Source organism: Festucalex cinctus, chromosome 12, assembly GCF_051991245.1.
Source record: "Festucalex cinctus isolate MCC-2025b chromosome 12, RoL_Fcin_1.0, whole genome shotgun sequence".
Classification (NCBI taxonomy): domain Eukaryota; kingdom Metazoa; phylum Chordata; class Actinopteri; order Syngnathiformes; family Syngnathidae; genus Festucalex; species Festucalex cinctus.
The window spans coordinates 14152089-14168744 of NC_135422.1; the positions used below are offsets into that span (position 1 = coordinate 14152089).

At 42.5% G+C, this 16656-nt stretch overlaps 1 protein-coding gene across 5 annotated transcripts in view; it reads right to left on the reverse strand.

The window, feature by feature from the left end:
• Positions 1–16656, reverse strand: part of pacs2 (phosphofurin acidic cluster sorting protein 2) — a 42286-nt gene that overhangs the window by 24979 nt on the left and 651 nt on the right. The window lies entirely within an intron of this gene.

Below are 16656 nucleotides of genomic sequence, written 5' to 3' on the forward strand. Positions count from 1 at the left end.
ATGTATTTTTTTAGAAATATTTTATTATTTATTTTTCTTATTATTTATTTTCATGTATTTATTTTCAGTTACTGTCCAGATGCATTAGTGGACCATGTGGGGACAAAAAAAAAAAAAAGTACATGATGCCGATCAAGGAATGTGTAGTGAACTCAAATGATCATGATATGCTAGCAAACTGGAATTTACGTATAAGCCTTCACTGCTAATTCTTGATATTAGCTTGTTATTGTTCATATGGACAATCACCATTGACTTTGGACATGTTTTAGAAAGAGCTAGAATGTTGCGAAGAGTGTTAGCATAGTTTGGAAACTTATTTTAAACAAATTCAGACAGTTGTAAAGTAGGCAAGTGTTTCACGCTGCATGCTAAGCTACGCTAACTGCGCTAATGCTGTGACTTTATGTCAGATTAGCCTTCGTAGTTTTCTTTTTCTTTTAATTCATCGTCCTTTAGTGAGGTTCTGAGAGTTTCACGTCGTCAGTGCATTTTTAATTTTTTTTTTTTTTTTTAAATCGATTGCAGAGAATCGGGTTTCGAGCGGGCCGACCTTTTGGGTTCGCGAGGAAAGTTGCAGCCAGCGGGATCAGATTCCCGGAAAGGCAACACCCGAGGCAAAGTCACACGAATTAGCTGCCACACTCACGAGTACAGAAAAACAGAAAGGGCGGAGAACGTTTGGGGTTTACTTCACTTAATACGCTGCGTTTTGAATTGACACTATATATTGTATTTGAGCCAGGTGGCCGTTATCATGTTATCTGTCTCATGAGCATAAAAACATACACTAAGTTGACCTGTTGACTTTTCACTCAATAAATATGACGCACCGTCCTCTCGGAGCATCCATGTGACGAGCACACGAGAGTACAGTCGCTCCAAATGCATTTCCACTTTGTCCGTAATGGATGTGCGCTTGTTAACCTACATCAGCAGCACAGGCCCAGAAGAGGAAGACGATTACCATGGCAACGCTGCAACTCCATGTGGAAAAAAAATCAAAAGGTGCACAGAGTTTTGGGAAAATGTCATTTAAATGAGATGCATCGTCTACTAAGTCAGTCACTTGTTGCTGAATGTGGCAGAATTCGTGGAGTGGTAAATCGGCACGTATAACAGGGAAATAATTTCTTCTATTTTTTATTTATACATTTCATTTTTTTATTGATTTAATTATGTTTAAACAGCTGTTTGGAAAAATAGGCAAAGAAAAACAAAACAGATCATGCTATTTTTACATGACATTTTTGCAGCTGTTTGAACAAAGAAAATACCGCATGCTCATTTGAGAAAAATAGTTATATATTCTGCTGCCTATTTTTATGAATTATCAATTACAATTATCCTTAATTTCAGCAACTGTCCAAACAAAGAAGATACAATGTATTTGAGTGTGTGTGTGTGTGTGTGTGTGTGCGTGTGTGTGGGTGTGTGTGTGTGTGTGGGGGGGGGGAATTTTCTGCTGTCTATTTTTACAGCAGATCTGATTATATTTACGTGACAAAAATGAACATCTGTCACACTGAAATATAAATATGTGCGACTAAAATTGTTTTCTGCATTATTTACAGCAGATCAAACTATGAAGTTTTTTTCTTTTATTTCTTTTTTTTTTTTTTTTTTTGCAGCTGGTCGAACAAGGAAAATAAATTATGTTCTGCTGTCTATTTTTACAGCAGATCTGATTATATTTACGCGACAAAAATGAACATCTGTCACACTGAAATATAAATATGTGCGACTAAAATTGTTTTCTGCATTATTTACAGCAGATCAAACTATGAAGTTTTTTTCTTTTTTTTTTCTTTTTGCAGCTGGTCGAACAAGGAAAAGAAATTATGTTCTGCTGTCTATTTTTACAGCAGATCTGATTATATTTAAGTGACAAAAATGAACATCTGTCACACTGAAATATAAATGTGTGACTAAAATTGTTTTCTGCATTATTTACAGCAGATCAAACTATATTTGTAATTTCTTTCTTTTTTTTTTTAGTTTATTTTTTCAGCTGATCGAACAAGGAAAATAAATTACGTTCTGCTGTCTATTTTACAGTGGATCTGATTAGATTTACGCCCCAAAAATGAACATTTTTACAGCTGTCACATTGAAATATAAATATATGTGTGACTAAAATTGTTCTGTGGGCTGTTTTTACATCAGCTCAAACTATGTTTGCAGTTTATTTCTTTTTTTAGTTCATTTTGCAGCTGATCGAACAAGGAAAATAAATTATGTTTTGCTGTCTATTTTTACAGTGGATCTGATTAGATTTACATGAAAAAACATTTTTACAGCTGTCACATTGAAATATAAATGTGACAAAAATAATTTTTATGGCAGCTCATGTTTGCAGTTTATTTCTAAGTTTATTTCTTCCATCTTTATGGTTTATTTTGATTTTTTTATATATATTTTTATATTACAATACAGTGCTATTTTTCTTCATTGTAAAAATATTTGACCAAAAGATTTGTAGTTTTTTTCTGTTTTTGTTTAACATTTCAGCTCATTTCAATGAGCAACACTGACTTGTTTGATTTCGACTCGTATGTCAAGGCACCATGGACGATAATTGCAAATTCTGCCTAGCAACAAGCGTGTCATGCACGGGGGGAGGGAACGCACCGGCTTGGGAAAAGAGTTCAACGAGTACGAATATTTCAACTATTCAAAAAGTCTGCGGGCCAGAGTGCTTTCATGCCAGTGTCGCAATGTGGAATACATAAACACAGTCATGAATATCGGGACACACTTGTCACTGAGCATCGTGCTAAGTCGCTAACGTTTCGTGTTGAGCACAAGATGGTTAAACAAGTGACCGCAGACCACGCGCACACACACACACGTACACACACAGCGTGTACAATCAATCAGCTGTGGCTCGTCCACATTATTCAGACGTCTGCCGTCGGCTCTTGGGCTGCTCATGCAATATTCAGCAGCGGGATTTACGGGCGGGCTCGGGACATGTGTGCGTGTGCGTGCGGGATGGCAGCCCAAAATAGATTTTAAGCCCAACCTGTCAGACCACAGAACAATATGTTATGACAGGACGAGTCTGTGAATGGGCGATGCCGCACTGGAACACAAACAGGATATGGTGGTATGTAAGTAAACAAGCATATATTCTTTATCCTCTATGAGAAACGACCAATATTACGATATTTGGTTCTGTGATTCGATTCAGAATCGATTTTCGATTCAGAAAGATTTTGGATTCAAAATGATTCGATTGACAATGATTTTGGCTTCAATTTATAGATGTGCAAAGTGTCATGATTGGTTCATGCCAGGGTTAAGTTTGGGTCATGCAAGGGTTAAGTTTGGGTCATGACCGTGAGGTCAAGTGTCTGTTTTGAACTGATGTAACCATCATCTGGTTTCAAGTGGAAAAATGCTATGTGATGTCAAGAATCTTTAATCTCTTTCTGGTCAACAGCCAATCAGATAATTCCATGTCAGTCCTGTTACCCACATGTCTAGCCACAGCCAATCCGATAATTTCACTGTCTATTTAAGACAAACCGAGAAGTGTGTCACGCCGCCACCGGTGTGACGGCCATGCTTTTGTTTTGTTATCCATGTTTCCTGTTTTACTTTGAAAAACCTAACTCTCATCTCACCCCAGGTCACTTGCCCTTCCTGCCGCTCCATAATTACCGGTCCCCGCCCTTGATTATCACCACCTGCCACCAATCACCTACAGCAATAAAAGCCACCTGCATTCTCCCCTCAGTGCCGAAGTGTCACCGTCAGTGCATGGAAGCGTCCACAGTCCTTATGTCCTCGTTCATGTTGCCTAGCGTTGTTGCCTTGTTTTTGTGCCTTTTCCTCCCTTTTGGAGCGCCTTTAGTTACCCCTTTTGCCTTGTGCCCTTTTTCCTCCCTAGCGGAGCGCTTTCTGTTGTCCCCAGTACCTTTTGCCTGTTTTTTCCTCCCTAGTGGAGCGCTTTTTGTTCTCCACTTTTTCCCCTCCCTGTTCTCCTCTCAGTTTGAGAGGAGAGCTCTGTTGGCCGGAAATAAACCTGCTGCCTTGGTGGCCTACCTTACGCCTGCGTCTGAGTCCTACTTGACCCCGCCTTGTCAGTACACTTCGGCCAGCATGGACCCAGCAGGCATGGTCGAGGCCGCACTGCAGAGCCAGGAGGCCCGGCTCAACAACCAGGACCGGATCCAACAGACCATGCTGTCCCGGATGGAGGAATTGACCAGCCAGGTCCACGAGCTGGTAGGCTTTTCACGGCGTCGAGCGCCAGCTCCCACTGGACAGATTCCTCACCCTGAGTTCTCTGTACCGACCACGCCATTCACCGGGGTAGGATTGAGACTGGCCTCCCCAGAACGATACTCCGGTGAACCCGGACGCTGTCAGACTTTCCTCACAGAATGTGACATTCATTTTGAACAGTTACCACAGGCATTTCCCACAGCCCGATCCCGAGTGGCCTTCATGTTGTCTCACCTGACGGGACGGGCCAAAACCTGGGCGACCGCGGAATGGGCCAGGGGTTCCTCGGTCTGCCAAAGCGTACAGGACTTTCGAATCGCTTTGCGCCAAGTCTTTGATCCAGAAAACAATGACCGAGAGAAGGCACGAGCACTGAGCCGACTTCAGCAAGGCAACGAATCTGTCAGCGACTATGCAGTTCGCTTTCGAACGTTGGCAACGAGCAGTGGCTGGAACGCCATCGCACTTCACGACCATTTTCTGAAAGGACTCTCACCCGCCATTCAAGGGCTTCTGGTTCCCGTAGATCTCCCCGCGGACTTGGACGCCTTGATTTCCCTCGCCATCCGCACCGATCATCGTCGCCGGGAACTGGCTAAGATCGGCGGACTCCGAAGGAGGGAGGAACCCACCCCCTGGTCACGACCACCGGGGCCCGGAAGGCCGCAACCCATCCTTCCTTCCCGACCTGAACCAGGAGAGGTGGACTTCGCCAGAGAGGAACCCATGCAACTGGGAAGGGCCCGGCTAACGCCCGAGGAGTGACAGCGCCGCCGCCGAGAGGGCCGATGCTTCTATTGTGGTGGTCTTGGCCACCTAGTGGGATCCTGCACCACGAAGAGCGGGTCACCGGTGAGTCCTCCGTCACCCCGACCCGCCAAGAACCACAGGCTCACGCAAATGCAGATAAACCATCACAATGTCACCACAAATCTGTCAGCCCTCATCGATTCCGGTTCCGACGAGAGCCTCATGGACTGGGAGCTCGTGAGGCAACTACGAGTCTCCACCGAACCACTTCTGTCAACCATCCAGGCTCGAGCGCTGAACGGCAAGGAACTTTTCAGAATCACCCACATCACTGAACCTCTGGAAGTGCACATCGGACAGCACCTCGAGACCCTTCGCTTCCATGTGTTCCATTCTGCTTCCTCCACTTTGGTTCTGGGTCACCCTTGGCTGCGTCTACATAATCCCAGAATCGACTGGAACACTGGAGTTGTGCTGAAGTGGGGAATAGACTGCAGCTCTCACAGGTTGGAACAACCCGCACCCCGAAACTCCACAGCCCAGGTTCACCAGGTGACTCTCGTCCCACCGGCTCAAGAAGAGTACCCGAACTTGCACACTGTGCCCTCCTGCTACCACCATCTGCGGGAGGTCTTCAGCAAGACCAAAGCCATGACTCTCCCTCCACACCGCCCATATGACTGCCCGATCGATCTGATTCCCGGCTCAACCATCCCCAAGGGGAGACTGTACTCGGTCTCTGGACCCGAACGCCAAGCCATGAACAGTTACATTGACGAATCCTTGAAAGCCGGCCTCATCCGACCGTCTTCCTCGCCTGCAGGAGCAGGCTTCTTCTTTGTGAGCAAGAAGGATGGATCCCTACGCCCATGCATTGACTACAGCCCCTTGAATGACATCACGGTTAAGAACCGGTACCCACTGCCATTGATGTCCTCTGTGTTTGACCAGTTGCAACAAGCTAGAATCTTCACAAAGCTCGATCTCCGCAACGCCTATCACCTCATCCGGATCCGCGAGGGAGATGAATGGAAAACTGGTTTTAACACACCCCGGGGACATTACGAGTACCTCGTCATGCCTTTCGGACTCACCAATGCACCAGCAGTTTTTCAGGCCATGATAAATGAGGTACTAAAGGACTTTATTGATCACTTCGTGTACGTTTACTTGGACGACATACTAATATACTCTCCTGACCTAACGAGCCATCGAGACCACGTAAGCCGAGTTTTGCAACGCCTCCTGGATCATCAACTGTACGTGAAAGCGGAAAAAAGCTTGTTTCACGTCAACACTATCTCCTTCCTGGGATTTGTCGTTTCACCCGGAAGGGTGGAGATGGACTCAGACAAGGTCAGCGCCGTGCGAGATTGGCCCACGCCGGACTCGCGAAAGAGGGTTCAGCAGTTCCTAGGATTTGCCAACTTTTACCGACGATTCATAAGGAACTTCAGCACCATTGCCGCTCCTCTACACGCCTTGACATCCCCACAGGCCCGATTCATGTGGACCCCGGAAGCCGAAAGAGCATTCAATGACTTGAAAATCCGATTTACCAACGCCCCAATCCTCAAAGTTCCTGACCCCAAACGCCAGTTCGTGGTTGAAGTTGACGCCTCGAATATTGGGATTGGGGCGGTGCTGTCCCAGCGCTGCCAAGAGGACGGCAAGACGCATCCCTGCGCGTTCCTCTCACGGAAACTATCGAAAGCAGAACGCAACTACTGTGTTGGAGATCGGGAGCTGCTAGCAGTGAAAGTAGCTCTCGAAGAATGGAGGCACTGGTTAGAAGGAGCTGAACACCCCTTCGTGATCTGGACTGACCACCGAAACCTGGAGTATTTACGCCAGGCCAAGAGACTCAACCCTCGACAGGCCAGATGGTCTTTGTTTTTTAATCGCTTTTCGTTCTCTCTGACTTACAGGCCAGGCAGTAAAAATGCCAAAGCTGACGCCTTATCAAGAGTCCACGAGTCCGAGCCATTGGAGACTGAACCTGAGACAATTTTGCCCCGTGACTGCATAGTCGGGGCTATGAGATGGCAACTTGAGGACGATGTCAAGGAGGCGCTGCGTAACGTCACTCCCCCCACGTCATGTCCACCACGTCGACTCTTCGTGCCGGAGGAGCTAAGGTCCCAGGTAATACACTGGGCTCACACATCACGGCTATTTTGTCATCCTGGTGTCCGCAGGACCATGTATGCTGTTGCCCGGAGATTCTGGTGGCCGGCAATGGAGGCCACGATAAAGGAATACGTCGCTGCCTGTCCGACTTGTGCCCGCAATAAAACTTCAAATCAGTCCCGGATGGGCCTTCTCCAACCGTTACCGATCCCATCCAGACCATGGGCAGAAATATCATTGGACTTTGTGACTGGACTGCCCCCATCCCATGGTAAAACCACAATCCTCACAGTTGTTGACAGATTCTCCAAAATGGTTCGCTTCATTCCACTATCCAAGCTCCCATCCGCCAAAACTACCGCAGACATCATGATCCACCACATATTCCGGTTTTATGGATTCCCGCTACACATCGTCTCCGACCGTGGACCACAGTTCATCTCCCGTTTCTGGACGCAATTCTGCAAAGCCCTAGGAGCCAAGGCCAACCTGACGTCAGGGTACCACCCGGAGGCCAATGGACAGGCGGAGAGATTAAACCAGCAACTCGAAACGGGCCTCCGATGCCTCGTCTCCCAGAACCCGACTACCTGGAGCACTTACCTGGTTTGGGTTGAGCTCGCACATAACTCTTTACCCACTTCTGCCACAGGTCTCACCCCGTTCAAGTGTGTCCATGGCTACGATCCCCCATTCTTCGCCGAACTGGAAGAGGAGGCAACGGTCCCCTCGGTCAAAGCCATGATCCGTCGGTGCCACAAGGTCTGGTCGGCGGCCCGGACGGCACTTCAACGCCAGGGAGACCGGGTAAAGAGGGCCGCCGACCGGAAGAGGAGACCGGCTCCAGAATACCGCCCAGGCCAGCGAGTTTGGCTGTCTGCCAAACACCTCAGGCTCAAGGTACCATGTCCAAAGTTGGCCCCGCGGTTTGTGGGGCCTTTTCCCGTAACCAAGTCCATAGGGCCTGCCGCCGTTCGACTCCGTCTGCCACGATCCCTCAGAGTCCATCCTACATTCCACGTCAGCCAAGTCAAGCCTGTCCACGAAAGCCCACTGGTGCCCTCCGAACCCAACCCGCCCCCCCCAGAGATGATTGAAGGCGGCCCCGTTTACAAGGTCAGAAAACTTTTAGATGTTCGTAATCGGGGCCGCGGGAGGCAATACCTTGTCGACTGGGAGGGGTACGGCCCGGAGGAAAGACAATGGGTCCCCTCCCGGTTCATCGTTGATCCCTCCCTCATTGACGACTTTTACGCTGAGCACCCTGACATTCCTGGGCCGTCAAGAGCCGGCCGTTGAGGGGGGGGTACTGTCACGCCGCCACCGGTGTGACGGCCATGCTTTTGTTTTGTTATCCATGTTTCCTGTTTTACTTTGAAAAACCTAACTCTCATCTCACCCCAGGTCACTTGCCCTTCCTGCCGCTCCATAATTACCGGTCCCCGCCCTTGATTATCACCACCTGCCACCAATCACCTACAGCAATAAAAGCCACCTGCATTCTCCCCTCAGTGCCGAAGTGTCACCGTCAGTGCATGGAAGCGTCCACAGTCCTTATGTCCTCGTTCATGTTGCCTAGCGTTGTTGCCTTGTTTTTGTGCCTTTTCCTCCCTTTTGGAGCGCCTTTAGTTACCCCTTTTGCCTTGTGCCCTTTTTCCTCCCTAGCGGAGCGCTTTCTGTTGTCCCCAGTACCTTTTGCCTGTTTTTTCCTCCCTAGTGGAGCGCTTTTTGTTCTCCACTTTTTCCCCTCCCTGTTCTCCTCTCAGTTTGAGAGGAGAGCTCTGTTGGCCGGAAATAAACCTGCTGCCTTGGTGGCCTACCTTACGCCTGCGTCTGAGTCCTACTTGACCCCGCCTTGTCAAAGTGTGTGTTTGTCGGATTATTACCTCTGTTCTTCGGTGCATCTCCACAGCCCAAGGGGGCTTGGCGTCTCGTGATTCACGATACATTCTCATTGTTTCTCGTCTCATCAAGTTTTTTCTACGCCTCTCGATGTTATGCGAATAAAGAATTAAAATCTTATATGTGTCTGCGCTTTTGGGATCCAACCTCAGAACCTAACAGTCTTTTTTGGGAATAGGGTCGGGAATATTTGACTTTCTCCCGATTCGATTCCGATGTTTTGTTCTGCGATTCAATTCAGAATTGATTTTCGATTCAGAACGATTTTTGATTTAAAATGATTTGATTGACAATGATTTCTGCTTCAATTTATAGATGCGCAAAGAATCGTGATGATTTACTCCAGTCTGGTTTGCTAGGCAAAGGAGACATTAAAATATCTATAAAAATATTTACATTAAGTTTTGAATTGATTTTGAGTCCAGTTGTACAGAACCTAATAAAGTTTCTTGTTGCTCAGACACCCCCCCCCCCCCCCCCCCCCCCACACACACACACACACAGACACACACACACACAACAATAATAAACAGGTGAGTCAGTGAGGCAAAGTCCTCCTTCCTGGCGTTTGAGTGTCAGTGGATCATTAAAAGCTAAAGCTCGCCTCCTCCACAGCCTCTTTTTTTTTTTTTTTTTTTTTTTTTTTTTTTTTTTAAATGAGGAGGAACACTGGAGAGAGAAGGAGGTGTTTTCTACTTGGCGACGTGGGAATGCCACAACTTGAGAGTTAAAAGGCAAAAAATCCAACACTTTCATCCCGTTTCTCTTTGTAGAAGAGAACACGCGGCTACCTGGGATATATTAATTATGAATGAATATTAATTGGCTTGCACGTGGGAGGTGAGAGAAGCTGCGTGTGAAATATGGACAACAATACAGAGAGAAAAGAATGAATTACATGCTAATGTTCAGTGGTGTGCATCCACAGCAGCCCCCCAGTCGATGGAAAAATTTCAATGATGCATGTCAAACAGAAAAATATAGCAAAAATGGGATTATAATGTCTAATACGGTTTCAATCTAGATCCAAATCGGTTTTAAAGAGTTTATCCTTAAAACAATTGAAATATGATTCTAAGATCATGAATTATGATTTATTTGCAGCAAGTCGAGAAAAAATCTAGTTGATAAATAAATTGTAAAGTCATAGGCCAACAAGGAATCAAATGTTTATTAATAAAATGAAAATATCTATAGTTTGTATTTCACGTGATTTCATATTTTAAATAATGAACTAAACAATATTAAATTACATCGGATTTATCACACTTTTTTGTAAAATCATCGTTTTTAAAGATACAAACCAAATGCTAGCTTGCGCTGGTTAAATAGTAAATTTGTAAGAACACAATGTTTGTTGAAAAAAAATGCAAATGAAATATTGAATGACATTTGATTTATCATTCTATTTTTAATTCATTATTTCAAATGCTGTCATAGGAACAAAAATTTCACGAGAATAATACATTTTACATTTCACATAAATTCCAATTTAAAATATTTAAAAAATGTTCAAACATTTTTTTTTTAATTATTATTAATTGTATTTGTATTTATTTTTTCTAGAATCACGTGCTAACTTGGTTTAATTAACTTGCAAAGTAGGTCTTGTAAAAAAAAAAAAAATACATAATTGACTTTATATTTTGCATTGAGTTCCATTAAAAATACATGAATTAAATTGATGTAAAATGAAAATAAGTGTTTTATTTCTACATCGCGTGTAGCGCCAACAGATGAATTATTCAGGAATTGTTTTTTTATTCTAATGACAAAAGGGAAGAAAGATGAGATGAAAGGCGCGCGGGGGGGGGGAGTCATTAAGATAAGGGCAAGTCATCATCATCATCACCATCTTTTTACTCCTTAAAGACCCTGAGGATACACACCTCATCATCATCCTCATCATCCTCATCTTTTATTGATAGAGGCCACCCAGACCTGGTGTCAGGCTTCTTTTCATCTTGAATATTTTTGGCAGCGGTTTCACTGTGCCGCCTTTTAATTAGCCTCACACATGCACACACAAACACGTAAAAAAATGAATAAATAAATAAACTACACGCGTGCTTATCTGGGGGGGAAAATGATACGATATGGATCGATGCCACAGAGTAGCGAGAATATTCTTCATATTTTCTAAATGAATAAAAGATGAATGAGGAGGAGGGGCCACAAAGAACGGGAACAGGCCAAGGCAGGACGAGGGCAGGAAAAAGGGAACGGGCAGAGGATGGAGAGATGGAAGAAGAGGAGAGGAAGAGAATCATTTCGTTTTTGCAATTTCTAATGTACTTATAGTTGACGTCAATTATATGCGAATTGCGATCGAAATGTACATTTTTATTGTAATGTATTATTGAATTAACTCTAACCCTAAACCTAACCCTTTTTATTTGTGCTACAGTACACACTGTTGTTTTTCATAAAAGCATCTAATCATAACGGAGGTAAAACAGGAAGTGCTACCATCACGGTTCATGAAGAAGACCAGCTGCGCGCTTTTATCCTCCCCCAAGCACCAACAAGCTAAGTTTGGATACATTTTAAAACGTTTCAAACAGTTTCATTTTTTAACAATAATTTGGTTCTGTACTGGACGTTTTTTGGTTAAAAAAAAAAAGTACTTTAATGTAATGGAGGATCCCTTCCCTCAATTAGGCAAATTGCTGCAAATTGGTAAATCGAGGCTCCATTGTACGACACACCTGCCTAACAGTGCCCCATTAAAACTGAATGAACGCATTACAATGCTAAATGAATGCATCACAGATGGATTGTTATTTTGAAGTTTTTTTTTCTCATGATAAATAGTAGAGCAGCCTGCCAAGTGGTGCTCCCATCAATTACTAATGTCTGTTAAGTCAACATTTGGAAACAAATCAGCTTTCATATCGTAAATTATGCAGAGAAAGAGAGCACGACTGCCAAATAATAAATATAACAAATCAACGTGCAAAAATAATAAACATGACAAATTATCATTCTATGAAATGAATCAAAACAGGCGCTGGTGCCAAATGAGAATGTCAACATTTGACAACTACATCATTAGAAAACTTCCCAGATGTGTGACCAAAATGAAAAAAAAAAGTGAAATTCACTTGATGCAGGCCTGCATCATGAGTAATGTAAGCTACATTAGCAGAAAAAAAAAGAAGCTGGGTAAAACAATCGGGTAAAAAGCCGTTTTGGACAATAATGTTCATTAGTGAGAGTCCCCGCTAATCTGCTAACGCGGCCAAGTGGAGATTTGGAAGCGTTCGAATCAACTTTTTTTTTTAATTTCCCAGGCCGCGGAGAGGGAACGTTCATTTGGTGACGAGAAATCGTTGCTATATGTGCTTGTGTGATTATTATGTTGAAATCCTTCTAATGGAAAGCGCAATCAAAGTCCTCAGAGGTTGTGTGTAACGCGCTGTTATTATCGTGTCAATCCATGTTCGCACGCCGATGGTCACTTTTTGAACACATGCAAATCAACAAAGGAAGGAACTAAGACATAAGGATGCATGAATTAGAAGTGTTTCCCTTGGAAGAAAAGCTGCCAAGGAAGGAAGGAAGGAAAAAAGCAGGTCTGAAGTGAAAGAAAGGAGGAAGTAGGGCAGAAAAGTAGATTTGAGCAAATGAAGGAAGGATACAAAAATAAAAAGCAAGTCTGAAGGAAGGGTAGGAGGTAGTGAGGACAGAAATTAGGAAGGAAGGAAGGGAGAACAAAAGCGGGTCTGAAGTGAAAGAAAGGAGGATGTAACTCCAAGGGAAGAGAGGATGAATGTAGAAAGGAAGGCAGGAGGGAAATGATGGCAAGGAACACCTGAAAAATGTAATAAATTGATTTCCTAGCAAATGTAAACCTTTGGCTCACCCTGCATGCTATTTTAGCTATGTTAGCTATATGTGCTATTGTAGCTATTGCATTAGAGCAAATACAGCTGCAATTGAGCAAAGTCAGCCTGTCCGTGCATGTGTGTGTGTGTGTGTGTGTGTGTGTGTGTGTGTGTGTGTGTGTGTGTGTGTGTGTGCATGCGCGTATCCTCCAGGACTTTGCTGTGTCAGCGTGCCGCTCTTACATAATAATTAAGATTCACAAGGAGGACAGGAAGTGTAATGTCAAGTACAAGAAGCATCGACTAGGCCACTTTTTTTTTAGCCAGCATCAAACGATTGACTCAAATTCTTTAATTTGGCTTTTTCGAGAGAATGTGATGAAGATCCAGTGGAGGTTAGCGCAAGGTTAGCGAGCGTTAGCGTGGACGCTCACCCAGACAGCATTAGCATTGAATTACTGGAAACTTTGCTTTAGCATAGCTAGCAACGCTTAGTTTCCAGCTAAGTATAGTACTTCATAATATGTTGTTGTTGGTGGTATTTTTTTGTATAAAGGCAGCGGTCCCCAAACATTTTAGCAACCATTTTCATGTAAAGTTATGTTTGAAAGACCAACATAGAAACAAATGTTTCAAAATGATTAAAAATATCACTCACCATTAGCTGCGCTTCAACAAGACCAATCGTATGCTGTATTCCGACAAATGTTGTGACACTACACTAACAACAAGGTGGCGTAAAATGTCCTAAAACAAAAACATCTGACTTTTTTTTTTTTTTTTTAAATATTAGTCAATTTATTTATTTATTTGTCATCAGTACGGCCCAACCAACCTCTTTTAAAACGGGCATAAATTGTACATTTTTTTCTAATTGTTTTTTTTCGTTGTTTTTTTGTCAAGGGACTAAAAAAAAAATTTTATTCATTGTATATTTTTCAAATTAATCAGTTATCGGAATTTTATTCGGACTCGGTGTCGCCCTAAAAAAAATAAATAATCCATTATCACTTGGGTCTTAATTATTATCATTGATATAATTTCATGAAGTAATGCTGCATTCGAGGATGGTCGGAAGTCAGATATATCCGAGTTGTTTTTTTCTAGGGATGTCACGATAAGGGCTATATCGTGATATTGTGATATTAAAACTGCCACAATATCGTCGTGGTCCTGTTCACAATATTTAAAAGGAACACATCTATTTAAAAAGTCAGGTTGATTTTCATTTGTGCAGTTCCAGCACCCTCTAGTGGCTAGTTTATTAGTGCAATTTAATTTTCATGAGGGATGTTTTGGCCTTCTATGTTTAAAATCTATGTTAATTGTCAGGTGAAGGGGAAGCTAATTTGCTTGTGAAGCGATCAATGTGTGCTTGCATTAGCAAATACGTGCCTCAATATTGTTATTAGAGATTGTAGGTGGTTTATATGCATTGCTGTTATGTATGGTTTTTTTTTGTTTTTTTTTAGTATGAGCTCTCTTTTTTTTTTTTACAATATTGTGATCTTTTTAAAAAATCATTCATCCTTACATCATTACATCCCTAGTTTTTTCCTAGTTCCGACCTGAAAGCGTTCAAGGGGAAAGTAAACAACCAAAATGTCGGATAGTGGTAAATTGTTTTTTATTTTGGTTCAGCAAACTTACCTTCTTGTAATTTTGCTTCATTTATTGTTTTATCTTATTTCACAAGCATTCCATACAGTTCAGTGGTTCACTGTATATTTTCATGCCGGGAGATAGCGGCATACTGTCACGTACGTTGCGTTACGTGAAGTTATATGTCGAATATTTATGAATGAAGAAAGCTATCTGGTTTTATACTCGAGTAAATTGTGTTTTACCATTCACGGTCTGTGTTCCCAAAGGGGTCGTCACTTGTAGTCCGTAGGTGAAGTCGGGGTCCTTCTTTTTTTTCCGACTTCGTAAGTGGAAGTTAATGCTAATGCTAACAAAACAAACTGAACCAAGATGCTAACGTCAGCATTGCTTCCCACGGAGAAGATTCCCTGGATGCAAGAGGAGGAGGAGTCCAACAAAAGTGGGCAGCGTCCAAACAAAGAGACGCTCTGGCCGCCCTCTCCGGCGTCCTACTCGGCATTCCCGCAGCGCGAGCATCCCTTGCGGACAAAAGAGCGAGTGTCCCGAGCGTTGCCGGCCCGACAACCTCCAAAGATGATTGTTCTACCAGAGGCGTGATACTCAATGCTCATTGTAGTTTACAGTATTTCATATAGCAGACTTGATAAAACATACAGAATTTACATCATTTAAAGAGAATTACAAATTATTGAACAGTTTTGCGCACCTTGGCCAAATAACACTGGTGTGAAAGCAGGGCTCTCGACTTCCCGCTTTGCAACAAGTGACCACAAAAACATGAATGAGAGCAATTGTCTGGTTGGAAAGCAAATTGTAGCATTTAACCCAGCGCTGCAATTAAGAATCAAGAAGACTTATTAAGCGTGTGGGCGAACAGCCACATGTGACTTCAAGAAGCTTGGCTGCCTAATAGCTTTGCGCCTCTGAGACACCCCCAACGGAGCCCTCCAGGCATGGCAAGAAATGATGGCGGACACGGATTAGATCGGGAAATAAAAAAAAAAATCACTGCTTCCAATTAAGAACAAAGAAAATCACGAGGGACACTCAAAAGCTGAACCTAAAAACATCACCATTGAAACATGAAACATCACTTCAATAAGATAACAAGGAGTTTATGTTAGCATTAGGGCTTATTTTAGAAGACACATTTTAGAAAAACAAACATAGGATTCAAAGTAGCATGTTTTAGTTTAGCATACTTAGCTAGCCTAGCTATTTTATAGATTGCTAGCATATCCTTGGGTTATTTTAAAGTAATTAGCTAGATATTAGGTTAGCAAATTTATCCCTGATCTTAATTTAGCATACTTAGCTAGTCTAGCTGTAATTTAAACAACGCACTGTAGTAAACCCAGATTAGTTTAGCATAGTTAGTCAAGGAGGTATTAGTTTAATATATGTATCTTAAAACTAAATTAGTGTACTGACCTTACACTGGTGTAGTTTATTAAAGCCAATGTTAATATAAGAAATTTTCAAGTTTATCTTTGCATGCTAAAGTCATTGTAGCGTACCACAATGACAATTTTGGGCTTTGCGTGGCATTTTCAAAACGTATTTCAGAAAGTTCTTGAACCACTTTCAAATACGTTTAATTTAGCGTCACAAAATGAGTTAAGATATTGGAGTATTATGTATCTAAGAGTTCAGTTTAGCATGTTACTAATTTCAAATCATTAGCATACGTTGGATATAGTAGCCAAACCACTTTTGTGTATGCCTTGTTTAGCATAATTAGTCACGCTATTATATCAGAATATTTAAACTCCATTTTAGTTTATCATATTTAGTGTACCTATTTCAAATAATACCATACTGTACATGAGAACGTTGTTGAGCCTCTTTTACGCATACTTAGATGAGCATAATTAGTTAAGATATTAGAGTAAACATATTTTAAATCTTAGTTTAGCATTTTTAGCATAAACATTTAATTTAATTTGTAATTTACCGTGTGTAAGAAAAGTTGTTAAACCACCTTCATATAGAATTAGATTAGCATTAGCATACTATCCTCCAGTTGAGTGTACTTATTTTAATTCTTACTTCAGCAGATGTATTTTTTTTTGTGGGGGAGGGGGGGTCGTTAAACTATTATCTTAGCATATGCATCCTTGAACTTAGTTTAGCATATTTAGTATACTTATTTTGTCTTGTACCCTGTTTTCATATCAACCTGTTATGGTCGTATAAATGCATATTTATG